Source organism: Sardina pilchardus, chromosome 2 (assembly GCF_963854185.1).
Source record: "Sardina pilchardus chromosome 2, fSarPil1.1, whole genome shotgun sequence".
Taxonomy (NCBI): domain Eukaryota; kingdom Metazoa; phylum Chordata; class Actinopteri; order Clupeiformes; family Clupeidae; genus Sardina; species Sardina pilchardus.
This window is the reverse complement of record NC_084995.1, coordinates 43,062,564-43,070,063: the sequence shown is the minus strand read 5'-3', so window position 1 is coordinate 43,070,063 and position 7,500 is coordinate 43,062,564. Positions and strand designations below refer to the sequence as shown.

At 51.9% G+C, this 7,500-nt stretch overlaps 1 protein-coding gene across 1 annotated transcript in view; it reads right to left on the bottom strand.

The window, feature by feature from the left end:
- cntln (centlein, centrosomal protein) overlaps positions 1-7,500 on the bottom strand; it is an 88,098-nt gene that overhangs the window by 44,456 nt on the left and 36,142 nt on the right. The gene's annotated exons all lie outside the window — the stretch shown is intronic.

Genomic DNA, 7,500 nt, shown 5'->3' with positions numbered 1-7,500 from the left:
CTACCTTAACTCTGACATCCGCCCAAGCTCTCCCCCACTGAGATGGAGGTATAAAAAGACTCCCGCTAATTAAATAGCTCATCATTCACCTAGAAATCAAAGCGCTAAGTGACAAGCAAAATACAACCCAAGGTAGGTGAGCCGAGTTGTCTTCGTCGGGAGAGAAGGTGGGGTACAAAGGAAGGTGGGGGTGGGGTGGGGTGGGGTGGGATCCACACAGACAAGGACTGAAACTAAGCCCAATTAGCTCAGTGCAATTAGCTGTATTCATGCTAAAGGCTAATTAAGAGGAAGAGAAGCCATGCTCAAGACTGCACTTTCAAGTTATTATTAGGAGCCCAAAGAAGCCGGCGGAGGATCAGGGTAGGCCCCAGTGAGACTCAGCACCTGAAACACACACCTAGTTCCCCTCCCATCCGCTCCGCAACTCCGTACGCCGCAGCGGCAGGGAATCCTCCGGCGGATTGCAGTGGCTTGCCTCACCGACCTGCTTTTCCACAGCCCAACTGGGAACCTTTTACACAACCTCAAAACCAACAAAAAACCCAGAAAAAAAGGAAAACAATTTCTATAATTTCCATTAAATAAAAGAGATGTTTCTTCCATTAAAAGTGGGGGAGGCCATCTGAAGGACTGGCCCTGATATGAGAAGGGCTGGTATTTACCGTCTGTGATCAGGCTCATTCGGTTAGAGCCATACAATACTCACAAGTATAAATAAAGTCAATTTCAGTGAGGGAGAGGAAGATGGAAGTCCGTCCCTTTGCTATAGATTTGGTCTATTAATGTCCCGGTCAATGCGCACCACCCTGCTAAGAGGTTGCTCCTGCCCCCCCCCACGGACGACACAGGCGGAGGAGAGTTGGATATAAGATGGCCGCCGTCAGCTAGGATTCCTAATGCATGTCTCAGAGGATGTTGGGGTATTGATGCGACACCAAAAGTCGTACGGTCCACACGCCTTGTGTTCCTCAAAGGTAAGTGTTTTGTCCTCCGTGATGGTTCTGTTTCGCACTGGAGGGTGTCAAGTTCACGCTAATGACCCTGTAGAGTCAAGGCTCTCAGGCACAAAGACATCATGCTGGATACGATAGGGATCGTATTATGATCTAGAAGTGACTTTCCACAAATTAAAATAAGAATTGGATGCCAAACCAGCACGCAGTCTCAGAATGTCTTTAAACAGCACACAGGTAACAGCGTGCAGGTACTGTAGCAACTCTTCTCAAGGACAGAGTCGGACTTTCAAGTCCTTTGTTTACCGGCTCAAATCAAACTCTGCAGATGAGCAACTTCTTTTTTAAGGGCTGCAGCAGCAAGAAAACTCGCTGGATGCCCGCGGGCCCCTGGGCCATGTCTACACAAACACCCACACATCTAAAGAAAGAACCAGGTGTACCAACACCCCAGCCTGCCGCCGAGACAAGAGCCTGCAGTCTCGCCAGACCTGACAGCAGTTCACTTAAAAAACACAGTGACTGTAGCGAATCCTCGCTCTCCGGCTCCCTTTCTTCCTCCCTCCACTCCTTTGTCAATAGTGTATAATTGTTTTCTGAGATGCTGCTACCTCCGCCCCCCCCCCCCTCCTCCCCCTCTCCATGCACCACTTCCATCTCATCCCTCAACGCTTTATAGCCCGTGATTCCTTGTGTGAATACATCCATTTGAATAACAGATGTTTATTTGCAGTCGGGGGAGCCCCCTCAGGATGCTAACGGGGGCCTTTCTCCAGAGGCCGCGCGGACGGCTGGATGTGTCTTGGAATAAATAAGTAAAGGCAAAGAGGGGGAAACGCCAGGGGTGCAGAGGTTCCTGGTGGTCTCGCCGAAGCGCCTCCAGTAATAAAGGGGAGGGGGGGGGGGGGGGGGTAAACGAGAATGTTGGCTCGCACTCAACAGCGGTGGACCGCATTCATCAAAGCGCGCAGCCCAAATGTGGCCGTCGGCGCACGGACAACGGTGAAAAACAAACCGGGAAAAAAAAAAAACACAGAGTGAGACATTGCTCTCCTGGCTGGTTGAGGCAAGGAGAAGTTCAGGATGCATTTAAGCGCATTTATCAAGTCATTCTCACAAACCTGAGGGAGAGATGAAGCACAACAGGCTTATGGTAATAATGAACGTCCAGGTAGCATGTGTTGATGCAAAGCTTCCACGGAGGCCAACCAGAGAGCACTATTAAGCAACAATAACATGTTTACAACAACCACTACCGTCAGTAGGACTTCAGAGAAACTGGCTCTTTGAGGAAAAACGTTATTGATCGTTACATAATATGAGGGGGGGAAAAATGTAGAAAATATGCAAAGACAAAAGATTGTCTACGGAGGATAATGATCCATTTTAATGTGCATTCCTCTGACTCCCCTGCCTAGAAAGAAGGAAGGGCAGCCCTGAGCCATCCATTGGCCATTATTTGATCTTTTACCTGAGCTAGCAAACCCAGCTTAGAGCACAAACTGCCATCCACAGCCCCTGGGAGCGGCGCAGTACATCACTTCTGACCACTGGGCTTGCGCTCGCTAGCTATTTCTTCCCCTCCTTTTCTCCTCTCATTCCCCCCTCTATCCATTTCACGCTCGGCACACAGGAAAAACAAGAGACAGAAAAGCACTCCTGGCACTTTGAGGCTGCGGAGGAGGAGGAATCGCGCTCGCATTTAGGGGTGAAGGACTAAGGAAAGGCATCGTTTGGAGCCACTGTGGGGAATTGTCTGCGGTCTAAGCCCGGAAAGACGGCTCTGAAGTCGGGCAGCTTGCCCCGGCGGACCCAGCGCCGCTGCTGGTAGTGAGGAGCAGACGCCGCACACATAAGGCCATCTGTGGAATGGCTCAAGGGCACGAGGCGGACCGCTGGGGTCCAGGCCTGGTCAGACCTAGACGCTCGCTTGTGAGCGGCACTCAGACGGGGCTGGAGGGGAAATCAAACAGGCCCACAAGAGCTGGACCCGAGCACATGACAACACGGCTCCTCTGGTGCAATTATAAAAAGCTCCAGAATCCCCACAGAGTTGTTGTTTGGCAACGATAAGCTGGACTTGGACTGTGTAAAGAAGGGCTATAAACACATGGCGTACTGTATGACACATGCTTTAAACTATTAGTACTAATAATAAATGTTCTCATGAAAATAATGTTCTCGTCAAGGTGTGAATGCAGTCTTGGGGCACCTGAAACCTGCCCAGTACCATCAAACTAGCCATTGAAGTATCCAACTCAAACTAGCCAAAGAATTTGATAAAAAAAATATAATAAGAATAAGAATAAGAAAATACACAAAACCACAAAACACAAGTAGCAGCCCATCAGTCCTCAGTCATATGACCGGCTGCTTCCATATTTACACTGATAACGCTGACTCCTAGCAGCACAAGGCATTCAAATAGCTTGCTGCTTTCTAATTCACATACAATGTGTTCAGAACCATAGAACACAAAGACTGAGCCATCAGGCCTGACACAGTAAGGACTACTAGAGGCACTGCATGCATGCTCTTTGAAATGATTAATACAAGTTTTAATTTCCTAATTTCAGTAATCAGACACAGCCATGACATGCGTTGCCATCGCATAGCAACCCCCACCATATCATTAAACGCTGAGCCAACTTTTAGGAATAATTAATTTAACAAATAATTGATGGAAGGGGCAAGCACTCGTGGTCTTTTTCAAAACATGCATAAAACATGACTTGTCTCAGTGTTCCCCCTATCTTAGCATCTTAGCTTAGGACCCAGGGCAAAAGACTCTCATTACTCCAAACACCTTTTAGCAATCAAGATGAAAAGGAAAAACAGCGGCGCAAAAAGGGGTAAACTTTATTAAACTTCATTAAAGTCAAAGTCGGGGATCACGTCTGTAATGGTCACTCTCAGTGGAGGGTGCGCAGCACAAATCATCTCAAAGGCTTTTTCCCCGCGTAATGGCTGCCTAATTCACGCTTTGATGTCGTCTGAGAGTGCCAGGCTGCGGCTAAGGGCCGTGTTTATTCTGTTTATGAGGCCTAAATAATTCCTGCCTCTTTTCACCAGCAGACCTTTAACAACAATTAACAAGTGTGGACACACGGCGCGCCAGACAGATGCATAATGAGCCCGAGAGAGAGAGAGAGAGCGAGGGAGAGAGAGAGGGAGGGAGGGAGAGAGATAGGGAGATAGTGAGAGACAGCCAAAGCGAGAGAGAGCGAGAGTGAAAGAGAGAGCGAGAGAGAGAGAGAGAGAGAGAGAGAAAGAGATCAACATTCATCGCCTCGCTACACGACAAGGAAGAAATTTCAATTGGAGTACATCTGCCTATTGGCTTGATTTGCTCTTGCAATTTACCTAATTTAAATCATTTTCCCCAAGAGTGCATTCTAGGCCGATATCAAACTGAGGTTTGTCTGACATTCAAGTCGTGTTGTTTCTTTATAACATAAGTGTTGATGAGTCCCTTCTGTTATCCTGCCAATTTTAATCTCCACTGAGGGCAAACATCACTGAGCTCAACACCACAGCATGGCCCCATTAAACATGAGACGCTTTTACAATAACGCTCTCACTTCAGAGCTATTAATGAAGCAGCCACTGCACACATTGACCTTAGCTACTGTACACCGTCCTTTGCATGCAGGCAGGCGTTAACCATCTTAACGTATACAGTAGCAATTTATTGGACTTATTTAATACTTATTCAACACTACATCCCTCGGATGTGCGATTTCACTGTGAACGGCTTCACTCAACCCTCTCAGTTTTCGGCACATGTTGAAAGAGCCTTGATGGTATTTCTACACACTCTCATGGATGCCCTTTCTAGCTCCATCCTTGTGTGATTGAGGAGCGGAGCGGAGAGGAGAAAACACAAGGCCGGTGTGAGGAGGAGGAGGAGGAGGAGGAGGAGGAAGAGGAGGAGGAGGAGTAGGAGTAGGATGAGGAGGAGGAGGAGGAGGGGTCGGTCGGTGTGGAGGACTCCCAGAGCTGACAGGCTGCCCTCCACGTCTCTGCTGAAGAGGAGAGGAGAGGAGAGGAGAGGAGAGGAGAGGAGAGGAGAGGAGCGCGCTCATTAGCGGGCGATGGCCGCCCCGCCCGCACTGCCCCCCGACTTTTATGGGCGCACGGTGGCCAGGGCCGCAACACACACACACACACACACACACACATACACACACACACACACACACACACACACGAGCACCTGCGTCCGGGCGCCGCCGCCAGGAAATGAGCGGGCGCGGCGATGGGGCTCCTGCGGCCGCCGCTGCCCCGGCCCTCTCCGCGCTACAGCCGCCGCCGCCGCCAATTACGCCCGCCGCTAGGAGGTAATTAACCATTAACGAATCATCGCAACACTTACGAGCGCAACCTTCACGAGCACAATCATCTTAATACGGTCAGCAGAATGGCACGCTGCCACTTAGCGGGCGTCCAGAGCGGGCGCGCTGGCTTGTTATTGCGCCGCTCGGCCCCGCGCTTAATTGTTGGCTATCAACGGTAATTTACTTCGCTGGGCTGCGAAACAGTTTGATAAAGAAAGCCCAGCCTAATTACACCTTCCGCACTCTCCCCATCCCTCTCGCCCGACACAATAAACATGAGATGCAGATTAAGACGAGAGAGAGAGAGGGGGAGAGAGAGAGAGAGAGAGAGAGAAAGGGGGGGTAAGATGGAGAAAGAGTGAGAGGGAGAGGAGAGAGAGAAGGGGGAGAGGATGAGCGGATGGAGAGGGGCAGCAGGTTGGGTAGAGAAAGAAAGAGAAAAAGAAAGAGACTCTCTTTGAGAGACAGAGACAGAGGACAGAGAATAAGAGAAAAGAGAAAAGAGAGAGAGAGAAAAGAGAGAGAAAAGAGAGAGAAAAGAGAGGAAAGAGAGAGAGAAGAGAGAAAAGAGAGAGAGAGCGAGAGAGAAGAGGGAGAGAGAGAAAAGAGAGAGAAGAGAGAGAGCGAGAAAAGTGAGAGAAGAGAGAGAGAGAGAGAAGAGAGAAGGGAGAATGTGTTTTGGAGGGGACCTGTGCTTACTCAATCACACTGGGCTGCTAATGGTCAATGGGGCCAGACGGGATCAAAGGGAAGCTGCCCTCTCTGTGCTCCTCCTCCTGTTTTAAGTAAAAGCACGAGTTAGCCCTGGCAAAGTTTACTTAGCGCTGGCCTGGAGCCGCGTGAAGGGGATCAGCGCTAACCCCCGCGGACAGCCGCTGCGCCGCGCCGGACAGAGCCTCTCCCTCGTGCTCGCCGCAGGTCACTTCCACCGGAGCGCCGCCGCGGCTAACGTTAGCCACGCCACGCCATGCCATGCCATCGCACAGCACAGCACAACACAGCACAGCACAGCACAGCCCCGGCCCTTAACTGGCAACCGCCGCAGCTAGCCTGTAATTAGCTCAGACAGCGAGAGAGTGAGAAAGAGAGAGAGAGAGAGAGAAAGGGAGAGAGAGAGAGAGAGAGAGAGAGAGAGAAAGGGAGAGGAAGAGGCAGGCAGGCTACATCATAATGAGCTCAGTTGGGATTAGGAGGACAGGGCAGGGGGGGTAGAGGGGGTGTGTTTGGGGGGGGGGGGGGGGGCTGTGGGGGTGAGGGGGCCTCCTGTAGGAGGGTAGCGGTGGAGCACTGGAGATCAAACGGGGGAGGGGAGCGGAGGAGAGGAGAGGAGGGTGTGTGTGTGTGTGTGTGTGTGTGTGTGTGTGTGTGTGCGGCGGGCTGGCAGGGTGAGCCACCTCGGCGGCGATGGGCCAGCAAGAGAGTCCCGACAACACCGCGGGGACACGGCCTAATGAAGAGCGACACCTCCAGCACACACACCAGAGCCACAGTAATTAACACACGCCTGCCCCGCCGCGCTCTCGCGCACACACACACTGAGCGCACACACACATGCGCGCGCACACACACACACATGCGCGCGCACACACACACACTGAGCACACACACACTGAGCACACACACGAGCGCGCACACACAGACACACACACACACACACACACACCGAGCACACACACACAAGCGCACACACACACACACACACACACTAGAGGGTTGAGCTGGAGCTCAATGTGCCACCAGCACAGTGCTTCCCTCTAGGGACTCGGCACTATCCACACATTTACCAAAGGGTTCCTGAGTGCAGGGTACAGGGCACAGGCCAACTCCAGCAGGTCATGCATAAACAGCTCCCGTTACATAGGGGCAGCCGTGCCAACGGAGCCGTGATAAGCGGCCGAGCAGCATGAAAACACCTCGCCCCGTCCCCGTCCCCGTCCTCCGAGCGGCCGCTTTTAACCGCATTACTTCTTGGCACCGCGCGCACGCGGACGACTCTGCCGTCTCTCGGAGTTGGCGCGGAGAAATCTCTTCTCGTCGCGCCACGTGACAAAAAGACGGGCCTGAGACCGAGACACTTCCGAGACAGTCCCAGTGTGAGCGCTCATAAGACGACGACTCTCCTTCTTCCAGCCACAGGAGACGGGCGCGGACGGGCGCGAGCGAGAGCGAGCGCGAGGAGAGGAGAGACAGCGCAGACGGAGAGGAGG